This window comes from Stigmatopora argus, chromosome 14, assembly GCF_051989625.1.
Source record: "Stigmatopora argus isolate UIUO_Sarg chromosome 14, RoL_Sarg_1.0, whole genome shotgun sequence".
In the NCBI taxonomy this organism is placed as follows: Eukaryota; Metazoa; Chordata; class Actinopteri; order Syngnathiformes; family Syngnathidae; genus Stigmatopora; species Stigmatopora argus.
Genome location: NC_135400.1, coordinates 15,419,510 through 15,441,458, shown reverse-complemented (window position 1 = coordinate 15,441,458; position 21,949 = coordinate 15,419,510). Strand labels below are relative to the sequence as shown.

The 21,949-nt window shown below is 44.6% G+C and overlaps 1 long non-coding RNA gene across 1 annotated transcript in view; it reads left to right on the top strand.

Moving 5' to 3' along the window:
* Positions 1-21,949, top strand: part of LOC144088710 (uncharacterized) — a 106,095-nt gene that overhangs the window by 56,942 nt on the left and 27,204 nt on the right. Inside the window, exons 4-5 of the long non-coding RNA XR_013304925.1 lie at positions 6,341-6,445; positions 10,499-10,602. This is a non-coding gene — a long non-coding RNA (uncharacterized LOC144088710). The remainder of the gene's footprint in view (positions 1-6,340; positions 6,446-10,498; positions 10,603-21,949) is intronic.

Below are 21,949 nucleotides of genomic sequence, written 5' to 3'. Positions count from 1 at the left end.
AACCCAGTTGAGTTCCGAGCATGTCCTCACACGTGCGTTCCAAAGCTCCAATCTCCGCTGGTATCGCGGGTCGTACGGCCCTAGATTGTTTGCCCGCGCTAAGTCCTCTGTTTGAGCCCAGAACAAAAGCTATTGCTCAATGCTCGCGGCCGGCCAATCAGGCGGAAAATACCAGATTAGCGTGACCGAGGTTCGCGGGAGCCGAAAGGAAAGGCGCTCCCACCGACGTCCATTTATTTCGCCTTTCCCGTCCAGCCGGTTCCCGCTCCGTCCGGGTTAAACATTCGCGAATCGGTCCTCAATGCAGGTCATTGTTTGGGTTAAAAGAAGAATATGCTAACTATAAAGAATTTCTGGGCAGGTCCTAGATTTTGACACTCATCGCCTGTTTTCTTTATCGTGAATTGTGATAGATTCATGTTATTTTCCTCCCTCTCGTCATTGGCTGCCTTTCACGAGCAAGTCTAGTCCAATCGAAATGGATTGCACGGTCACCTGGATTGAATTTGCTGGATTTTTTTATACAAAATATAGACATGACAGACTGACAAATCGTGTCCGGTCGATTGGTCGCTGGTCTTTTGGTTGCCCCGACCGCGACAATGGGCGACCAAAAGACCGGCGACAAAACAAGGTAAAACAACACGGTCTATGCATCAATAAAAGCCAACAATGGCCATGAGCACTTTCACTGAGCCGACGTGTGAGTGTCGAAGAGTTTGTATGTACATGCGCTGTCCCTTTAAGAAGCGACTTTCGTCAGGGTCTTAGCTAGTTCTCCAACAAAAAACAATAAAAGTCCGGGAAATTTGGAGCTTTTCTCTAGCCTAATAATTACTAGGGCATTAAGTATGACTAAATAGTAATTTGCAGTTTGTATTTAGGGAATTTGAGCAACGATTTAAATGGTAATTATCACTTACCTTCCGGGCGACCAAAAGACCGGCGACCAATCGACCGTGTACCCTGATAAATAGCTGGAAAAATAATCATCTGAGATTGTGAAGGTCGTGGACCAATCAGATGACATCAGGAAGAGGACACACAAAGTGGAGAAGTAGCAAAAAAAATGAATCCATAATGGCCCCGGATTAAAGATCTACGAGCTAGATGAAGTGGCTCGGGCATCGGATTAGGATGCCTCCTTAGCAAGGTGTTCCAGGCATGTTTACCTAGGACAGCCTGGGAGACACAAAGTCTCCTACCTGGCCTAGAACTGCCTTGGGATCCTCCCGGAAGAGCTGGACGAAGTGGCTAGGGAGATGCAAGTTCTCACCATAACCTCGGATAAACAGTAGAAATTGAATGGATACACATACTATATACGCCACACCTCTCCTGTTGAGTAAAATACGGCGTAGCATGAAATTTAAAGTAGCGTTGATTGCCACAGATTCAGTTCTACCCGCAGATTGTGTAACCGCAGTCTGTAATCCCGCCTCGCGGGATTCCCAGGCCGTGACACCGTCATTACGGAGGCCGCCCGGATAGACGGGGGGTGTTCCCTCCCTGACCAGGATTGACCCGACGAGACGACCGCAAACGTTTGGCTGTCTCTGACTGTTTTCATTTTTTTTTGCCTTTCTGCCGTGTGCTCCATTTGGGCTTCCTTGAAGCGTCCCTAACAAAACCGCAAAAGTGGAGGGGCCGATGCGCCGAGGTTGCCGTAACTTTCACCGCAGAGCGCTGAGGTCATCCACTAGCCCGTGCCCCCGGACTAGCGCTTGGCAGCTAGCATGGGAACCACGTTAGAATACTCGGTACTTGTTTTTTCCCTACCCTTAGCACCCTCGCGCACCTCATCGTCGAGAACATGTGGTATCCGTATCGCGGACGTACGTCACTGGTCGTCCAATCGCCTCGGATCTTCGTCAAAATGGCTTTTTTTTCCACGAGAAAAGACGCGGAGGGTTGGCGCGTCACCACATTGGCCATCTGTCACGTTTTATGGGCCCGAGCAGCGCTTTTAAACTTTTATTGAGCCGAGATACAAATTTGACATGCGAAAAAACGCTCATAGCAGACCAAGAGACGTCAATGTCGCCAAAAAAAAATGCCTTTATTATGGCATGGCCAGAGGTGGAAATTGGTCATATCAATATCATTTATTGGTCTCATATTTGTTATTTTTTATTGTATTTTTATTTTTTTGAGGACAGCCTGTAATATTTTTCTTACTTGATATCAAGATGGTTTCCCATTTTATGGACATGTTTTGAAAATGCTGCAAAAATCTAAAACTTGTTATCTTGGCACTGTCGCAAAATGGCCGACAATACCGAAAATAGTCTGCTTGCTAATAGTTATGTCTTCACTTGATTATTTTATTTATTTCATATTGCACAGCAACTTTTGGTATCAAGGCAAATTTATTTAAAAAAAGGGGCATTATTTTAATTGTTTTATTTAATTTTTTATCTTTATTGCACAACAGAATAACAAAAATACTTTTAAAAATCCTCATATTTCATATTCTCTTTTCTTATAAAATAAGGTAACATAGTTACTTTAATATTTGAAAAAGGGGGAAAGTCATTTATTTACTTATTCACAGACGTTTGAAATTCAACTTTGTAGTTATCGTGATAATTTTCGATACTGACTGAATTTTTTTATTTATTTTTTATCGTGATAACAATTTTCGTCATATCGTCCAGCTCTAGTTAGTTCATGGAAGTGAAAAAAACTGTAGAGACGGTCTTATGTGGGTCTTGATTTGGAACTGTTCGCCTATTGGTCGGTTATGCTAGCATTTAATGGTCATCTGCGTTTCTGGCTATCGACCAATGTTATGCATCAGTACTTTAGTTTAATTGTACGCTTGAGGAATTTTTTTTAGTTCATTGCTTCTAACAAAGCATACTTTACCTTCTTTCTTGGTGTGCACACCTGTAATTAACCCGTCATAAAAATGCCATTGATACCACACAAAAAAAAATACAGTACATGAAAAGGCGTTTCACAAAAAGCCCCTGACCACAAACAATAATAAAAAAAAATAGTAAGACTTTTCAAAATGTCATGATTTATATACTTTGCATAATTCGTACTATGTGAGTACATTAACCTGAAAATGTCATCTTGTAGTAATCATTTTTAAGATTTAAAAAAGTGATAATTTGAAGTAGTATTGGTTTGTAATTCTATTTGCTTTTTTCTCTCTCAGATAATACAACAACAAAATGCACTTTGTGTTCGGCGATGCCTAAAAATTGTCTTTCATTGGTTCAAATGTCAAAATCCGAAAGGAACAAAAAAATGAAGCTGTTCATTTGACAATAAGTTACCATAATAACTAAAAAAAATAGCAGCATCAGTTTCAACAATGCAAGAAATGTGTCATTAAGTCGATTATTTATTATCTACACTTTGACCGTGATCGTAAATTATTGTTACGTAATCGCCATTTTCCAAGACAGCTCATTTTTTATGGAAATAAATCTCGTTCATGACGGCTAACTTGATCAAAACTAAAATGCATTCCAATATTCATCTCCAACTATTCTAACTGCTTTTTTGTTATACGATGGTCCACTTTTCTCGATTTTAGCACATTCGCCGTCAGTCCTCACAATCAATCAAACATCCACAAATGTCAATCATCACTATAAAGTCTTGCCTGGAAATAGAAAACCACTTGAAACATCTTGCGGAGCAGGAACCGTCCGTCGTGACTCGTCGGACCAGTCGCCGACTCCGGGAAATGACGGTCGCGACATATTTTTGGCCGCCCAGCTCCTCCGGCGGGTATCGAACACGCGCACGCACGTGGTAAAGCGTGGGAGGCACGAAGTAGCGGCCCTCTAATCCGTCATTTGCCGTGGAAACCCACGCCAGGATGATTTACGGCATCCTTCTTAAAAAGCTAGAAGACGCATACACGTAGAAGGCCTCGTGTCAAAGGTGACCTGTCACTTTTGGCTAAACATTTCCTTTCATTTACTCTCGTTAGTTCTTCTCATCCAGTTGTTTTTTACGAGACAGTGACACTAATAAGGACAGAAGTTGACGGATCGGGCGGTGTTACGCTTCAGGCTGAAGGATTTTTTTTTGCGGGTGGGACGAAGCCTACAGAACGTTTTGGGTTGTGTTTTTTTTTTGCAAGAACGAGAAGGAAGTCAAATTTAGCAGAAGAACTGAGAAGCCATTTGAAATTTGAGTTCGACCAAATATGGTCGTGTCGAAATAGCTTTGGAATATTTGGAGCATTATCCAGAGAGATTTGAAATTTATGGTTAAAAAAATTATACGGGCATGTGGTTTATGTGGAATTTAAATTTTGGTCAAAGTGGATAGATTAGATTAGATTAGAATTTTATTTGATCCCGTATTCGGGAAATTTCTTGGTTGCAGTTGTGCCTAGTTAGATCGATTGGTTGATTTTGCCCTGCGATTGGCTGGCGAGCCAATCACGGCGTTTCCCCGAAGTGGGTTAGGATAGACTCCAGCACCCCCGCAAATGAATGAATTACGTTTTGGTGAATTCAGATGATTTGAGATTAAACCAGAAGCATAATATTGGAATAAATCCATTCTGCAAGGGCAGTTTTTGTCCAATTATAGTACTTGTTTACCGTGGCTAACACCCGTTAGCACCCAACAAGGTACTGCCCATCCACTTGGGGTAGTGCCTTGCCCAAGGGCATTTCAACAGCGGTCAGTCATAGCCCGGGATTGAACCGCTGACCCTTCGGTCCCAGGTCGTCTCGAAAGATCCATAGATTCCCACTACTGGCAGAAATGCGACACTGCACCAACTTTTTGCGTAGCGTGTCGCCTTAAATGCTGCTTTTGGGCTTGGGGAATACCCCACCCGTTTTTTTCAAAGTCGCTCGCAAAAGTTATGGACCTTGTCAAACTCGGCTTCGGTGGTTCGGCCCAAAATAAACGCCAGCGCTTTTGTAGCCGTGCGGCGCTCACGGACCTGACGCGGGCCCGTCAGCGGAGCGCCGCTATCGCCATGGCGATGGCTCGCTGTTTTCTTTAATAAGCGGCTGGCATGTAGATTTACTTGTGAGCTTTGATGACACCTGTCAGGGAGGTTGTTTCTTCTAAGAGAAAAAAAATCTGACGAGCATGATGGCGACTACGCCGAGAGAGAGTGACGTCTTCGCCAACGGGCGGAAGCGTCGCCGATGCGTGGGAGGTCGACCTTAGCGACACCTGAGTCTTAATGTCGGGGCGGCGTTCCGGGCGGAACGGTGACGTTGCGTCGGCGGAACGGTGACGTTGCGTCGGCGGAACTCTGCAGGAGGCAAATTAGCCGCATTGTTCGCCGGGGGGGATGTTTTGAAGCCCGTATTTGATGCCATCTCTGCTCGCCGCAAGGAAGATCTGGAGAGGGAGCCTCGTAATCACAAGGCCGCGGCGAGCACAAAAGGCGCCGTGGTCCTGAGATGTGAACTTCAGTGGGGAGTTCAGACCCGAAAGTTAACTCATTGACGGCGTGAAATGTCAAATCCATTGGGATGGAAGAAAATGATTGACGATTTGGCGGCCCGGGGGCCAAATCTGGCCCACCGGATCATTTTGTGTGGCCCGGGAAAGTAAATCATGAGTCCCGACTTTCTGTTTTAGGATCAAATTAGAATGAAGAGTATAGATGTATATTAAATTTCCTAATTTTCCCCCTTTTAAATCAATATTTGTCATTTTTTAATCCATTTTTTCTGTGTTTTTAGTTCAAAAATCATTTTGTAAAATCTAAAAATATATTAAAAAAAAAAAGCTAAAATAAACATTGTTTTAGATCTATAAAAAACGGAATATTCAGGGATTTTAATCCAGTTCTTTTAATCCATTTATTAAAAAAAAAATCTAAATATTATATCTAAAATGGTCCGGCCCACGTGAAATCGAGTTGACGTTAAAGCGGCCCGCGAACCAACCCGAGTCTGACACCCCTGATTTAAAGGGATTGATAGGGGATGTGGTGATTGGCGGCAGATGGTTGGGAAATGAGTAGTAGCTAGCAAAGAGAAGAGTTCTTTATTTGTGGTCTTGATGCTTGTTCTTGGTTTCTGATCAGATAAAAAGATTGTCATGTCATCCCCAGAAATAGGCTTTAAAAGTCTTTTTTATGACTTCAGTGAATTTATGGGTTTAATCCCAATTAAAACGCTAATTCGGATCCCTCAGAAATATGCTGACTGGTTTGTTCTTGTTTCCCGGCATTTCCGATTCCCATTTTCTCAGTTTCGACTGTGACGTGATGCGTTAAGGCCGAAGACATAACTCCTTAAAAAAAACATTTTCTTCTCATTACTAATGTTCAGTGCTGTTTATTCTCCCTCCCTCAATAAACCACAGGTTTAACCGTTTTTTAATTTTTATTTTACAGGAACTCATGGTACGTTCCCTCAGAAGTTCAAGCTAAATTTCCCAGAAGGCCCAACAGGAGCTCACCCGCACTTGAAAAGATAAAAATGATACACACCAGTCAAAGGTAAGAAGTCATATCCTACTTCTTTTTTTTGTCATCAGGTATTTATCATTACGCCCCAAAAAATCGCAAGCCATTTTAATTACTCAGAGAGGCTTAGGGAATGTAACGATGCAATTAAATGCTATTTTTGATCAAGATGCATTACCATACACAGTCATAAAGTTTTTTTGTGTGTGTGTTGTGCACACCGTAACAACACTGTATTTTCTCGCATATACGCTGTATTTGTCCAAAAAATGATGAACGTATCAAGGGTTCGGCTTATATGCGCACAAATTAGACTTGACAGGAATGTGCAATCCAGCAATCGATTTATACAGTATCTCAGAAATAGCATGATTTTTTTCTTAAGATTTTACCTTCAAAGTAACACATTTGTACTCCTATTAAAACCATGAATATGGAGGTTAAAATTGGGAATCAGGGGGCCTCTTATACCAGAAAAATTGTCAAATTCAACCATTTTAAGGCACGGCTTATACGCGGAGGCGGCTTATATGCGAGAAAGTATGTCTTGGCTTAAAAAAAAAAATCTCAAAAAGTCTACTCGGCTCTTATTAAAGCTAAAAGATTGGATTTTGGTCTTTGTCTGGTCTTGGGAACGAGACAATTTGCAAAACACGTGAGATGATGCAAGCGATGACCTTCCGATACGGACTTAACCTGCTTATAAATAGACTATATGTAAATTTGCGTGCGCATAAGTAGACCCCCAAAAAACAAGAGGTTCTTTAACCTTTCACCATTCTGGGAGAGTTGAAATTTATGGTGAGAACACAGCGGCGAGCAAACAAGCCAGGAAAAAAAAGGAGGAGCCCGCTTCATGAATACTAATTCGGGGAGCTATTTAGGCAAAAGGGTTACCACATGGGAGCACTGGAAAATGCCAACTGGCCAACTGGGATTCCTTTTTCTGCCTTTTTTTTAACAATCCCTCGAACACTTTGAGATCTAGTCGTCCAAATCGGCGCCTGCGTCGATTTCCGGTTCCGTGGACGTACTTTTCTGCGCACTTTTAAAGGGATTGGCAGGGGTTGCTGTGATTGGCGGGGAATGGAATCACTGTGTTTTGCGTTGCGCAGTAATCGTGCAAAGGGAAATGTATTTATGATGTCTAATCCATCATAGAGAATGATTATTTCTTCTATTTTTGACTAAGAATGGAACGTGGGGGCAAATTAATGATCTCATATGAAAACATTGTTGCAGATCGATGATAATTATATTCAGATGCTTGTGCACTCCTGGCGATAGGCTACGTTAGCCGTTAGCGCACAGCGCGTGAACACTGATGAGGCTCCAACACAAATATAACGATGCAAAAAAATGGAATGGCGTTGCTAATTTTTTTTTTTTTGGTGTTGCCTTATTTTCTAACGTGGATGGAAACGAAATTCGTTTCTAATTTTTTTGGCTCAGGTCAATTGGAACTGTCCTCCTTTATTTTTATCCTTTTCGTTGCCAACTTATTGAAAGTTCTCTTTTTTTTTTACAGCGTGCCGATATAATAATTCTCATATGGGAAAAGAATACATGTGCAAATGAGGTTATATGTAAAAGAGTAGGAGAAAACGTGCTACAAACATGAACCATATGGGATTGTTTTTTCTGCATTTGTGTGTGGAAGTGCACTCTTCTTATGTGGGTTCATCCGGGAACATCTTCACATCAGGATAAAGTTGGGGGGGCTGGGGGGGCTCCAGGGAACTGCTACATGCTATTAAATGAGAAGAAAAATATAGAAATACTTAGCCCCAAGCCGCCCTAACCAGGAAGTGTCAGTGGGAAATGAGGCTCATTGCTGGGGTTGCACATGTACGCCACCGGGAATGTGACAATGATCACCCCCACCCACTATAAGAAAAAATTAAAATAAAGAGCATGGCATATAAGTCTTAATAACGCCAATAATAATCGCTTTGCACTCCTGTCTAGACAGGGAACGGTTAAATTGGGTGTTTTGGGGCGCGCCGGCGAGTAAAGTGAGCATTCTATTGAGGTCTTAGTTTGGCTAATCTCTCCCATGTGACAGCACAGCCAGATTTGCTGCCATGGAATGCCACAGGCTGTTGTGCCGGGGGACAAAAAGAGACAGAGGCTTAAGCTGCAGGGGGGCGACACTCCACCGTCCTGGAGCAACAAAAAAAAAGAGATGGAAAGGAAAGGGAGGGGTGCTAGCCATTCGCTAAAGAAAATTGAAAAATAAAAGTTCTCAGGGATTCCGTGCGGTTCCAGTTTTTCCAGCTTTCTAGCCTCACCTGAGCGCCAGGTGGGTTGCTTTTGGGTGTCAATTCTGCCCGGCAACAAGTTTAACGTCCAAATTAAAAAGAAAAAAATGTAGCAGTCCGGTCATATATGGCATATTGATGACGGTCAATATGCAATGGCCGCCCAATGGTGCTTGGTTCTTTGGTTTGGGCTGAGTGGGTTCGATTCGATTGGTAGCGTGAAAGTGGTCTGTCTCTATGCCTGGCTGGCGACCAGTCTGGGGTGTAGTCCACCTTTTGGGATAGGCCCCGGCACCCCCGCGACAGGGGGAAGCGGTGTCGAAAAAGAATGAATAAATGTCTGACGTGCACTGTAAGCCAACAACTAGAGCATCATAACTTGTCGGCCATTTTGCGACAGTGCCAATAGCATTATATATAGTACTTTGAAATATCATGTCAATATGTCAAAGCAATTCCAACCCCAGGTGGGTCCTCACTGCGTTCTCCCCTGGCTTGCGTGGGTTTTCCCTGAGTACCCGGTTTCCTCCCACATCCCAAAAACATGCATGCTAGGCTAGCTGGTTGAACACTCTAAATCACGTGTCAAAGTGGCGGCCCAGGGGCCAAATCTGGCCCGCCGCATCATTTTGTGTGGCCCGGGAAAGTAAATCATGAGTGCCGACTTTCTGTTTTAGGATCAAATTAAAATGAAGAGTATAGATGTATATTAAATTTCCTGATTTTCCCCCTTTTAAATCAATAATTGTCATTTTTTAATCGATTTTTTTCAGTGTTTTTAGTTCAAAAATCATTTTGTAAAATCTAAAAATATATTTAAAAAAAGCTAAAATAAACATTGTTTTAGATCTATAAAAACGGAATATTCAGGGCTTTTAATCCAGTTCTTTTAATCCATTTATAAAAAAAATATCTAAATATGATATCTAAAATAGTCCGGCCCACGTGAAATCAAGTTGACGTTAAAGCGGCCCGCGAACCAACCCGAGTCTGACACCCTTGCTCTAAATTGCCTAACCCTAGCTATGGTTGGTTGTCCTTTAGTCTGCTTGTGCCCTGCGATTGGCTGCCCACCAATTCGGGGTGTCCCCTGCCTGTTGCCCATTGTCTGCTGGGATAGGCTCCAGCACCCACCGCGAACCTTGGTTCCGAGATCAATAAACGTGCTAATTTTGGCAACACCGAAATTAAGGAAACGCCTCGACAACCTTCCGACTTTTCTCATTGTTTTCGCGTTATTTATTAAATGAAGCCATCAACAGTGATAGACGTCCACTCCCTGGATGTCGCCATAATGCACCGAACATCCGTCAGTCGGCCTCCACGGCACCGAGATATGGTTATTCACTGTCGCCATCCCAGTTTAAATGGTTCGGACGTCTGGAATTGAATTTATTTGGAAAAGTAGGTGTTATAATTGAAAATCCACATCCCCCTCTTGTGTGTGTGTACGCGTGGACCGCCCCGGGGAAGCCACGGTGCGCTACCGTGCGCTCTCCGAGGAATTGTGACGTTCTCCGAACATCTGGTCTCCAGCCGCCCGGCGATCGCACACAGCGGTCCCACGAGCACGGCGAGGACAAACAAAACAGATCCTTGGGGTCTTGTCAATGTTTTTCCTCTTTTTTGGCGGAATGTGTGTCTTTCCGTGTGTGTTTCATCTCTAGGGCACGGCACAGGAACAAATGGAAGCATCTCGTAGATCTTTTCAGCTCCGGGATGGTGTGCGGTTGTTTGTGCATTGTCCGGGAAAATTGCGGGGGTTTTTTTTTAAACGCGAGTGATCTGATGATTTTTTTTTGTTTTTGTCTCGATTTTGTTTCAGGTTTTGCTGACTCAAATGATCAGAATTTGTCAAACGGCGAGAAGGCTTCCAAAGAACGATGGGAAATAACCTTAAAGCTAGACGTTGGCGTGAAAGTTTCTGAGGTAAGTTTTTGTTCTATAAGTAAGCAAGATACACTTAATACTTTTTCATCAACTTGTAGATGTTAAAGGACAAATATTCTGCGCATCGTATCATTGTCGCGGGATAAATCGATTATATTTTGGTCCGGTTTTCTCAATATTCGTGATATTAAATGTTTCGCAAACTCCGCGTCGGCATTGGGAAACACGGCTAAGCGTTCAATTCTCTCGAGGAGCACAAAAGAAAAATGGCGTCCACTTCCCGACAGATGGAAGAAGCCTTTCTCCTTTCGCCCAAGTCGAAAGTACCTGGCTAACACGTCGCTAGGATCAGCCTCAATCCGTCCAAACCCGAGCCGCCAAATCCCCCGGAGCCCCAGATCGGCAGTCTGGGACAGGCGTGAGAATCTGGTTTTGCGAGGATCCGGGGGGGGGGGGGTCAGCTGCCTCCAGCTCCGCCCCGTTCTCTCTTTTTTTGGGCTCTCTGCAATGTTTTAATTAAAGAAATAATCAGCATTTACATGACAATGGGCCCCGGGGGCCCTTACCATTAGTGGCTCGTTTGTCACGGCCCGCTCGAAAGAAAACGTAACATCACCTCAACCCTACTTCACAGGTTCTGGGATTAGCCCTGGGATGAGGGAACCTTTCTGGGTTGAAAAACTCTTCCCCCCGCCAAAGGGTGTATTGATTTTGCAAAAATGAGTGGCATGACCACCACTTAGTTAAACCACGTAACGGGACAAAACAACCAAAGCTAATAAAGGGAGCGATGCTAACAGAAGCTAACAATATGGCGGGTTGTTTCATTTTATTTGGCAACTTTTTTTGCGCGCAATTAATACAACGTAAGCGTCATACCTGACTTTTGACAGATAAGATTTTCAACTCCCCTCGTTATGGTTCCCAAAAAATCTGATTAGAATTGCCGACTGAATTCAAACTCTCCAAATATGATCACATTTGATATATTCCCCTTTAGAAAATAATGTAGCATCTATTACCTAGCAACTCGATTTGATGTGGGCCGGATCATTTTAGATATAATATTTAGATTTTTTTATATATAAATGGATTAAAATAACTGGATTAAAATCCCTGAATATTCCGTTTTTTATAGATCTAAAACAATGTTTATTTTAGCTTTTTAAAATATTTTTAGATTTTACAAAATGATTTTTGAACTAAAAACACAGAAAAAAATTGATTAAAAAATGACAATTATTGATTTAAACGTGGGAAAATCAGGACATTTAATATACATCTATACTCTTCATTTTAATTTGATCCTAAAACAGAAAGTCAGCACTCATGATTTACTTTCCCGGGCCACACAAAATGATGCGGCGGGCCAGATTTGGCCCGCGGACCGCCACTTTGACACATGTGACCTACAGTATAAACGTGGTGAAAAACGCCCCTTGGGACTCTGCCGACCTTTCGACCACTTTTTCAGCACCAAAAAGTACGCCAATCCACCAACTTTAAGATTCAAACCTTGAAGTGAAAGTTTCTGATGTGAGCGTTTACTCGAAACGGAATAAAAACTTCGGCGAGGTATTTTGACTCGTGACGAGTACCATCGGGTCACGTCGGTCACTCGTTGCATCTGTACGTCCGTTCGCATCGCCCCGGACCCCCGGCCCCGCCCCCCCCCCACTTCTCGCCTCCGCCCCTCGTTATCCCCCCCCCTCCCCCTCCTCCCCCCAGCTGTCCCGGGCCACAATAGGCCGAGCATCTTTTGTGGCATTAACGGTTTGGAGGAGCGCTAGAACAATGTATGAGAAGTGAGGAGCGCGGGGTTCCCACAGGCGGGGCCGACGTGGCCCCCCTCCCCCCCTCAAAGACGGCGAACTCGCACACAGCTGATTGCCCCCCCCTCTTGCTCCCGTTTGCCCCCCCCCCCCCCCCGGTTCACACCACCGACGTGAGCGTGTAAAAACACACACGTAAGCTAACACGCTCGTATAACATTTCTGCTACCGAACGCGGGACGGGGGTCGGCCGCGAAACGGCGTTAGCGTAGCACGAAAACGCACGGCGCATGTGGTTTAATTGCCTGGTGAGGCCAGGGGAAAAAATGCTTTTGTTGCGCGAAGGGATCGTCTGGAATCTTGATTAATTTGGACTGTCATATGTGGGAAGGGCTTTCACTCTCGGGTGGGAACGCGCCCAACTTTAGCCCGTCAAATCTGCCGACAGCCGACTGGAAAGAATGCGACGCGGTGACCGCTCTTCTGTCGTCGTAGGGTCTGCCCGGCCTCTAATTGCGTGGAGGCTACTACACAATTACATACCTGTCAACTTATACGTATTTGCCGTATTTTATACCTTTTTGATCATTTCAAATTGTGTAGGGGATTTTTTTACGTCGTTTTTTTGTAAAACCGATCTCGTTTGACCCCATTTTGGCTCTAATTCGGGTCGTCTCGGTCACTGGTAGCAAACGAAAACGTCATCGTTGACTGCTAATTTTGTCATGCTTTAATTTAAGCATTTTCATTTCATATTTTCACTATATAAATATAGCGCGTCAGCAAGCAATGTACCCCGACAGTCGAGCTGTCAACGTCATACAGCGACATCTACAGAATATTGAATTTAGTGCATACTGATTGGGAGCAAATTTAGATTTAAGTGTGCGCTATGTAAGTAAATATATGTTTTTTTTAAATCGCTTAATAAGGGGAATTGCAATCATTAATAAATTAGGGGAGCAATTGGCCAAGGTTGACAGGTATGCAATTATTTAGCTAAGATTGAGGAAAATGATCAGTACCATGTCATTTAGCGATGGAGTTTATTGTTAATTTCATTGTCCTAAACAAGCTCAGGTGTTTTTTTTATAAAAAGAACGAAACAGGAAATTAGCAAATTAGGGGTAAATGTGTAAATAGGCCCGTAATGTTGATTTCACGGGTGTTGTTGACGTTGTTTTGTTTAAATTAATGATTCAAGTAATAAGGAAGGGCAGCTTGGTGAAGAGTGGTTAGTTCATCCGTCTCGCCATTCTTAGAATGAGGGTTCAATCCCAAGCCCAGTCTTCATGTGTGACGTTTGGGTGTTCTCCCTGTGCCTCCGTGGCTATTCTCTGGGTGCTCCATTTTCAGCTAAGCTAATTGCAGGCTCTAAATTGTCCTTAAGTGAATGGTTGTTTGTCTCCTGGTGCCCTACGATTGGCTGGCGATCGTTTCTCGCCCACGGTTGGGAGGGTGAACTATTGGCACGAGGGTAATCAAAAAAATGACTGAACTAATTATGAATGTCGTAGATGTGGATTTGATACCAAACCCTGAAAAACGGTAGTATTCCAAGACAAAAATCATCATATTGTGACTTCTTAATATCACGACATCTCCATTTTCCTCACATCTTGATTCTCCGGTCCAAAGCGTGCTGGTGTCAAATCATCACAATGGGCAGGATACATACATTCCCTTTAACAACAAAAGCCCCCACCACTTGGCCTCTTCCTGTCTTTTCTGACCCTTCATCGTTTAATTGAGCAGTGTGTGGCACTCAGCGGACTCCCACACTCCACCGCTCTGCCCCTGTCACGGCCAATCAGAGACCGCATCCACGCTGGTTCCAAGGCACCTGGCAAGCCCCCCCAAACCCCCCCCACAGGCCCGTCTCTCGGGACAACGGGCGGGCAGTGAGCAGGTCATTTTTCACCAATTGTCAGCATTTATCGGGGGCAAGCATGTGAGGCCAGGTCAGGCAACCCCGTTGACGGAGAGGCCCGAGGGGAGGCGGGGTCTGACGTGAAACCACCGGACCGGCCAGGTCGAAAAACCAACTCCCTTCCTGCGGAAATGCCGTACCTTCACCATCGATTGGTCGTCCAAACGGCGGACCGTTCGATCCTCGCTCGGCGTTTTGCGTCTTTCGTTTGTTTTCCTGACTCACCGCAGACTTTGAAGACTGCCAAAAAGCTGGTGGTCATTAGCGGGGGTGTGGCCCATCCCTCCCGAGACCAGGCGCAAATTGCCCTGACTCGCTCCCGCAACTGAGTCAACAACGACGGAGTGAGTCTTTGCCCATCGCTAAGTGGAGAATTCATCCAGCGCCGCTTTCCATTCCGGGGAAAGTGCTTATTTAAATAGACCAGAGGGAGAGCCCCCTTTGTCCAAACAGCCAATGAGGGCTTGATCATCTCAGGGTCGCCCAGAGCGCTTTTTTCTGGTTCTGCGGAAACCGCACGCTCAGCCGCGCTGTCCATCCAATGGCTGGCCAGAGTATTTGGCGGTTCAGTTTCATTGTAAGCCGTGGAAACCTCCCCGCCGCTAGCCGGGGCTTTTAGCTCGGCGGTTAGCGTGCATCGCAGGGTCGAGTTCCAACCCCGTAAAGGGGATTGCGTCAACTACGCTGTACCATTAGCATCAGTTGACTTTAATATGACAAAATGAGCCAATGACTGTCCTTTAAAGGGGTTGAACGGAACCTGCGCATTGGTTTCGCCTCTAATAATTAACCGACCAGCGAAATCCGTCAAAACGCACTCACTGTGTGCACGGATCGCCTGGAAAACTTTTTTGGGCAGGTTGAAATGTCGCTTGGTGCCACTCTCCTGTTACTGGAACTTGGATAAGGGCTAAGGGGTGGGGGGCTTTGGATTTGCTGTAGCGGCTTTCATCCGGGAACACTTTGTGTGGGGGGAGGGTGGCTCTCTGACCGTCTCGGGCTCCATATGGAAGATATCAGTACCTAGAGAGCAGCGTGATGCCTGTCGTAGAGGGGTCACGGGATTACATATATCCCCCACCCGCTCGCCTAAATATTTCCCCTCACCCACCCCCGAGCAAAAAGCCCCTCCCAGAAAAATCCGTCCAGACCTGTCAACATGGCTCGCAAGCTGGCAAGCAAACTTGGCTTGGAAAACTCTGAGTTGAAGTCGAGTCCATGTTTGAGGGTTTTTTAATTTAGAATATTTGGAAATTAGATTTGATATTATGTCAAATATAAATGTTTAAACCTAAAACATTTATTGCTTAAAAAAACTGTTAGTTTTGAAAATATGTCTAGTGCGAAACACATATTTAGCTACCTTACTATAGTTAGCACTGTAATCAACAAACATGTATTAACAAAAAAAAATCTTAATAGAGAAATTAACCAAATTTAAAATAAAATAAAAACACATTTTGGGTCTAAATAATATTTATATATTAATTTATTATATTTATATGTGTATAATCTAAATTATATTCATTCATTCTGTCCCGCTTATCCTCACAAGGGTCGCAGGACCTAAATTATAAATATATCATTTTCTGTGTATATAATTATAATTGACATGTGAAGTAAAACCAAAATATGCTGTGATTATGGCTCCAGATAAGTTGCGTATTCAAAAGACCGACCCTATAAAGGATGAAGGTCAGGTGACCTGGAGAAATATCAATTGCTTTGTAAAAATCAACATAGTTAAGACGCATTTTCATGTGAAGCGAGCGTATTCGGCGGTCCTCTGCCCGGAGGTTAATGAGCGCTGGCGTAATTAGCGCCGCCGAGGACTTGTTTCTTCTCCTCATGGATGAACGGCCTGGAATTAACTCATTAGCCGCTGTACAATTCTGTGTCCCCACAGCGCAATTTTGTCCCCGGAGCGCAATTAAATCCCCTTCCGCCTCGGCGCTCGCTCGCCACGACACGACCGGGCCAGGACGGGGAGACCCGGTCCGGGTCGATGGCTCACCACGGTCGGAGGTGGCCAACCCGAGTAGAAGGCCCCCCCTCAGGGGGAAAGTCGGTACTTTGGGGGCGGCCTCTTCCATTTTCCGAGGTGCTCCAGATGTCCGCTCGGGTGGCCCGGCAACACGATGCGCTCCATCTGGATGTCCGTTCTCCCCCGGGTTTGGGACGCTGATGGATGGGCGGGGCGGGTTTACGGAGCGGAGGGAACTTTGCTGGACGTCCAGCCGAGTCTGCCAGATCCATCAATCCCGCCGGCCCCGGCGCGGGGTTAAAGGTTCTGTCGGGGCGTCTCCGAAGGCTTCGGAAATGTTTACTGACGTGGAGGAGCTAGCAACTCCTCATTGGGTGGAGGAGACGGAGCCCATCTACGTATACTTGTGGTGCTCCCACTTTACCGTTACTGTTTCGGTACCAGTTGGCGGTTTAGGTGGAGATTTGAGGTCTTGTGTTAGGTCATTTAGGATCGGTTTCTGGGGAGAGATCATCCATAGTCAATGGGGTGGTGTGGGAAGCGAGTGGTTAGCACAGGGTTGGGCAAACTTTTCGGCCCGGGGGCCACATTGACTTTAAAAATTTGACAGACAGATACGATACATATAAAAAACTGCATCCGTTAACAGTAGATATGAAACCTAAACAGAAAAAAAGGACTAAAGTATGAACATACTCATCACTCATCTGGGATTTATGGGGTGCTTTCTTGGTTTTCATCAGACTAAAGGTCTGTTCACACACGTATGTCGAGCCAAATAACACCAGAATCCTCTGTGCCATCTTCTGGATGTTTGGAAATTTGGCTGCACTTAATGAAGCCTAAAACTCAGCGAATTTCAGGGAGTTGAACTTTTCACATTGGAGATCAATCAGTTCCAACTCCAACTCCTGTGGAACCCTTTCCGGGTCTTGTGAGAAAGGACATGACACCAGCTGTCAATTTTTCCAAAATCACAAAACCGACGGCAGAATTGCTCATGCAGGTCATCCAATGATTTCCTGTATTTTGACCGAATAAAATAATAATAATAATAATTATAATAATTTGGACAACGTCGGCTGGCCGGATTAAAAGGCCTAACGGGCCGTATATGGCCCGCGGGCCATAGTTTGCCCTTGTCTGGGTTAGCATGTCGGTTTCACAACACCAGGGACAAGGGGTTCGATTCCAGGTCGCTTCTTACTGTGTGGAGTTTGTATGTTCTTCCCGTGCCTCCGTGGGTTTTCTCCCGCATCCCAAAAACCATTGGGAAGATGAGGAACGGAAAATGAATGAACAAATGTACGAATGAATGAATGGAGCCCCCATTTTGATTGGGTAAACTATTTCTTACAGGAAAAAGTTTGATTTTTCATAAGGTCTAAGAGTTCAAAGTAGGATTGGGATTGTTAGCTAATGTGGTTAGCTTCCCCAAAACTCCATATTTTCCCCAAAAAGATGGAGTCAACAAGGAGCCAGCGAGGCCCCTGGCTGTCCCCCTTGTTATCTTTACTTGTGCTCAAGCTAGCCATCTCCCCCCCCTCAAGCCCCCCCTTCCCTCCTGCTGTGAGCGGCCTCATTAGGGAAGTGATGATGTAACCCCCGCGTTTCATCATGCGCCGCCATTTGTCATTCTGACTGACAAGTGCCAAAGTGGCCTGGCCGGCCGGGGAAGGGGAAGAAGGACTTCCCCGCAGTTCCCGTCTCAGAAGGCCTAGCAAAACCGCCATTAAGACTGAAAAATATTTGCAGTTTGGCCCGTGCGAGAGCGCAAAATGACGGCCGGGGCGCCAGAAACCCGAGAGCGCCTTTGACAAGCGGCGTGGAAAATGTGTCGGGGAGCCCATCAGTCACAAAAAGTGGTCTTAGAGAGATCCTGACATGAAAATACGTAGGCGGGGCCCTCACAATCGGGAGACGTGAGATTGAAGGGCTTTAATGCGCACGGCTTTAATGACATGAGAACTGAATCTGAAACAGATTGGACCAGGATAGCCATAGAGCCGTTACAATGTATGAATGCTGCTCCAAATCATATTTTCCTATTGAAATGAATGGAAATCCCATCAATCTGTAGACTGAAGACTTTCACACTATATCAATCAGGGCTGAAGACCATTGCGAAAACCGGACACAGTGCCGAGGCCAAGCGGAGATCCAGATTTTTATTTTATAGAAGGTTAAAAACAGAAACCAGATTAACCCTCAAAAGTGGAATTGAATGCCAATTGACATTAAAATGAGGCCAAGTTGATTTTTTTAAAGGTTAAAGACAGAAACAAAAATGTTGAGTCTTGTTGTAGATGTGTCCAAGACCAGATCAACCCTCAGAAACCTCCAAATTGTCTTGAACGGGTTTATGAGATCGGTAGCTATTCCGACTAGATTGAGATGATCCGCTTTGTGTGTGTGTTTGCAATATAGCCACCAGGTTGGGGTGAATGTGTGTGACATGACGCCAGGGCGAACTGCGAAACAGCAGGATGCGATTAATGACCGCAGAAGGAGATTGCTCCAATATGGCTTCGCCCCAAGCCGTCATATTTCATGGGATTGCGTGCATAAGTGTATGTATGCCTGATCATCATCGCTTCCCATCCGTCTTCAATTTATACATACTGCATTTCCCTGGGCGGTGGGGGGGAATATATCACATCGCTATGACGCACGCCACAACGCATATCTAGTGCTCTCGCAACAAAATTAAAACTATAAATTTAGGGATGTCACAATCGCATATTTTTTGCATGCGACTGATTTTTAGAATTTGCCCATCCGATACCTAGGTAATGTATTACCGTATTTACTCTCATATGAACCGCTTTTGCCGGACAAAAAAATGATGACCGAATCGAGGGTACGACTTATATGCGCATAAAAAAACACAACTTGCAAAAAAAATTCAATTTGACTTCAATTTCACGGCGCTGTGACACGATGACGTCATGACAAAATGGCACCCATGCGTGCGTCGTGACGTCACGACGCAAGCGGATCCCGATACGGTCATTTATTTCAAAATAGAGAAAAGTAAACAGATAAAACGCTAAACAAAATTACAACCATAAATTTAGGGATGTCACAATCGCATATTTTTTGCATGCGACTGATTTTTAGAATTTGCCCATCCGATACCTAGGTAATGTATTACCGTATTTACTCGCATATAAACCGCTTTTGTCGGACAAAAAAATGACTGAATCGAGGGTACGGCTAATATGCGCATAAAAAACAACTTGCAAAAAAACTGCAATTTGACTTATATTTCACGGCGCCGTGACACGATGACGTCATGACAAAATGGCACCCATGCGTACGCCGTGACGTCACGACGCAAGCGGATCCCAATACGGTCATTTATTTCAAAATAGAGAAAAGTAAACAGATAAAACGCTAAACAAAATTAATTTTGACGTCTTTGATTGAAATTCATGAAAAAATGTTTGTATCTTGCATAAAATGTAAAACATTCCCGTTACTGCTAGCTCGGGGCACGGCCATCTTAGCGAAGTTGGGGCGCTCTCGTCTACATTTTTTTCTCCAGACGCGAGTAGCCTTGATTTTGAGATAAAACAAAATTCCACCTCGATTTTTTTCTGTTTTATTTCTTGTTCGAAAGTGACAACTATTGGAGTAATATGAACCATCGAAAGAATTGAGATATTGACTTTAAAAAAAATGCAGAGACCAAATGGCGGCTAACCCAGACGCTTCAGTCAGGGTGAGCTCTAAAAAGGCCCCGATTGGCCACGAGAGCCGGGCAGGACGGACGGGGGACCCTGAACGAGGTGTCAAACGGGCCCGATCGACCTGCTCTGTGATGTTTGTTGACACGTCGGGGAGAGAATTCGGAAGCTTTCGCGGCCTTCGTAAATCAGGAGAGGGCACCCATTTTCCCAGGGCTCGTCCCACGCTAATGCCGACGGACTTTATTACCATGACGACGGAAGTGGGGGGCTGGGGGTGCCGATTCTTGCCAAGGTCCTTGCGGCGCACCTGCGACCCATCAGCTCAGTGGGGGGAGAAAATGTCTTTTTTACCCCGTTGATTCCTGTCTGACGTGTCTTTGGAATTTCGCAGCAAGCTAGCAAAAGCGTCTCCAGGCTCGAGGACGGAAGAGGACCAGACATGGCTTCTTTCAGCTCTGCCTTTGCACCCCTTTGTTAAAATCCCTTCTTCTGTATCGACGTCGGACATTCTCTCAATTCGGCCACCGACCAACCAGAGCGGTTCTAAAAATGACGTTTTTTTACACCGGACCGCCTGACCACGTCTGCATTTTATCATCACGTCGGAACGAGAACCCCTCCCAGACTCAAATTGGACTCACGGGCCCCCCTGGGAAAGCCTTCATTAGGCGTCGACCGCTCCGGTTCAAACGGATCGGACGCCCGTAAAAGGCAGCGAATGAGTTAACAACGTGTGGAAAAGCATTGGAAGGAGATGAAAAATCTGCCCAGGCTTGGGACGACCCGCGGGGAAAATAATGGGGGCATATAGCAGAACAAACCAGAAGCCCCACCGATTGCCCCCCCCCCCCCTCCTCATGCGTGAACTGCAACTAATTGATGTCCTCCAGGGGCGGCACACACGGGAATATAACCGTTTTGTCTCGGATCCATCCATTCGGAGGCTTCGGATAGGCCAGTGGCGTTTCTACGACAACCCGTCGGGTCGCCTTTGAGGGAGATACTTGGAAAATTCTTGCCTCGGAGGAAACGAGGTGGACTGTAACGAGCGTAAAACGAAAAGAGGGGCCTAGATTTTCTCAACTCCACAAGGAGGAAGGAAAACAACCTGTGGGTACATGTTGCGCAAGCGAGAAAGGGGGCGGAGTCTGCACGGGGGAAGTTAGTTACTTCCCTAGTCGGCGAAAGGATGACGTTCAACATCTTTTGAACGGAGAATCGGGCCGAATGCCGATTGGCGTTCACGCCGACCGAAAAAAAGAAACATCCATTTAACGACTTTAACCGATTTTTTGTAAGACTTTTGTCCCGTAATATGACTCTAGACTCTTAGTAGTAGACCAAAAGTAGTTTTGTGTTGTCGCCAAAAGTCTCCGCTCATAAAACCAAACAACTTCCATTGGACAAAGCTCCTCATTGACTAAAATATTTTGTACAAAAATTCCAAGACATCAACAAGGGCTGGCTCTAGAGGTGACTGTGTAGTTCCCTTCAAATAGAGTGCTAAATTAGCCAAAGCGCCTTCTCAGTTTATACCTGGAACTCAATAGCAATTAGCATACGTCAACTCCCGTCTCTGAACGTCTTGGCCAATCATCTTAAAGCAGGGGTGTCAGACTCGGGTTGGTTTGCGGGCCGCTTTAACGTCAACTTGATTTCACGTGGGCCGGACCATTTTAGATATAATATTTAGATTTTTTTAAATAAATGGATTAAAAGAACTGGATTAAAATCCCTGAATATTGAGTTTTTTATAGATCTAAACAATATTTATTTTAGCTTTTTTATATATTTTTAGATTTTACAAAATGATTTTTGAACTAAAAACAGAAAAAAATGATTCAAAAATTACAATTATTGATTTGAAAAAATAATGAATTAAAGAAATTGCAGTTATTGATTTTAAAAAGGGGAAAATCAGGAAATTTAATATACATCTATACTCTTCATTTTAATTTGATCCTAAAACAGAAAATCGGCACTCATGATTTGCTTTCCCGGGCCACAC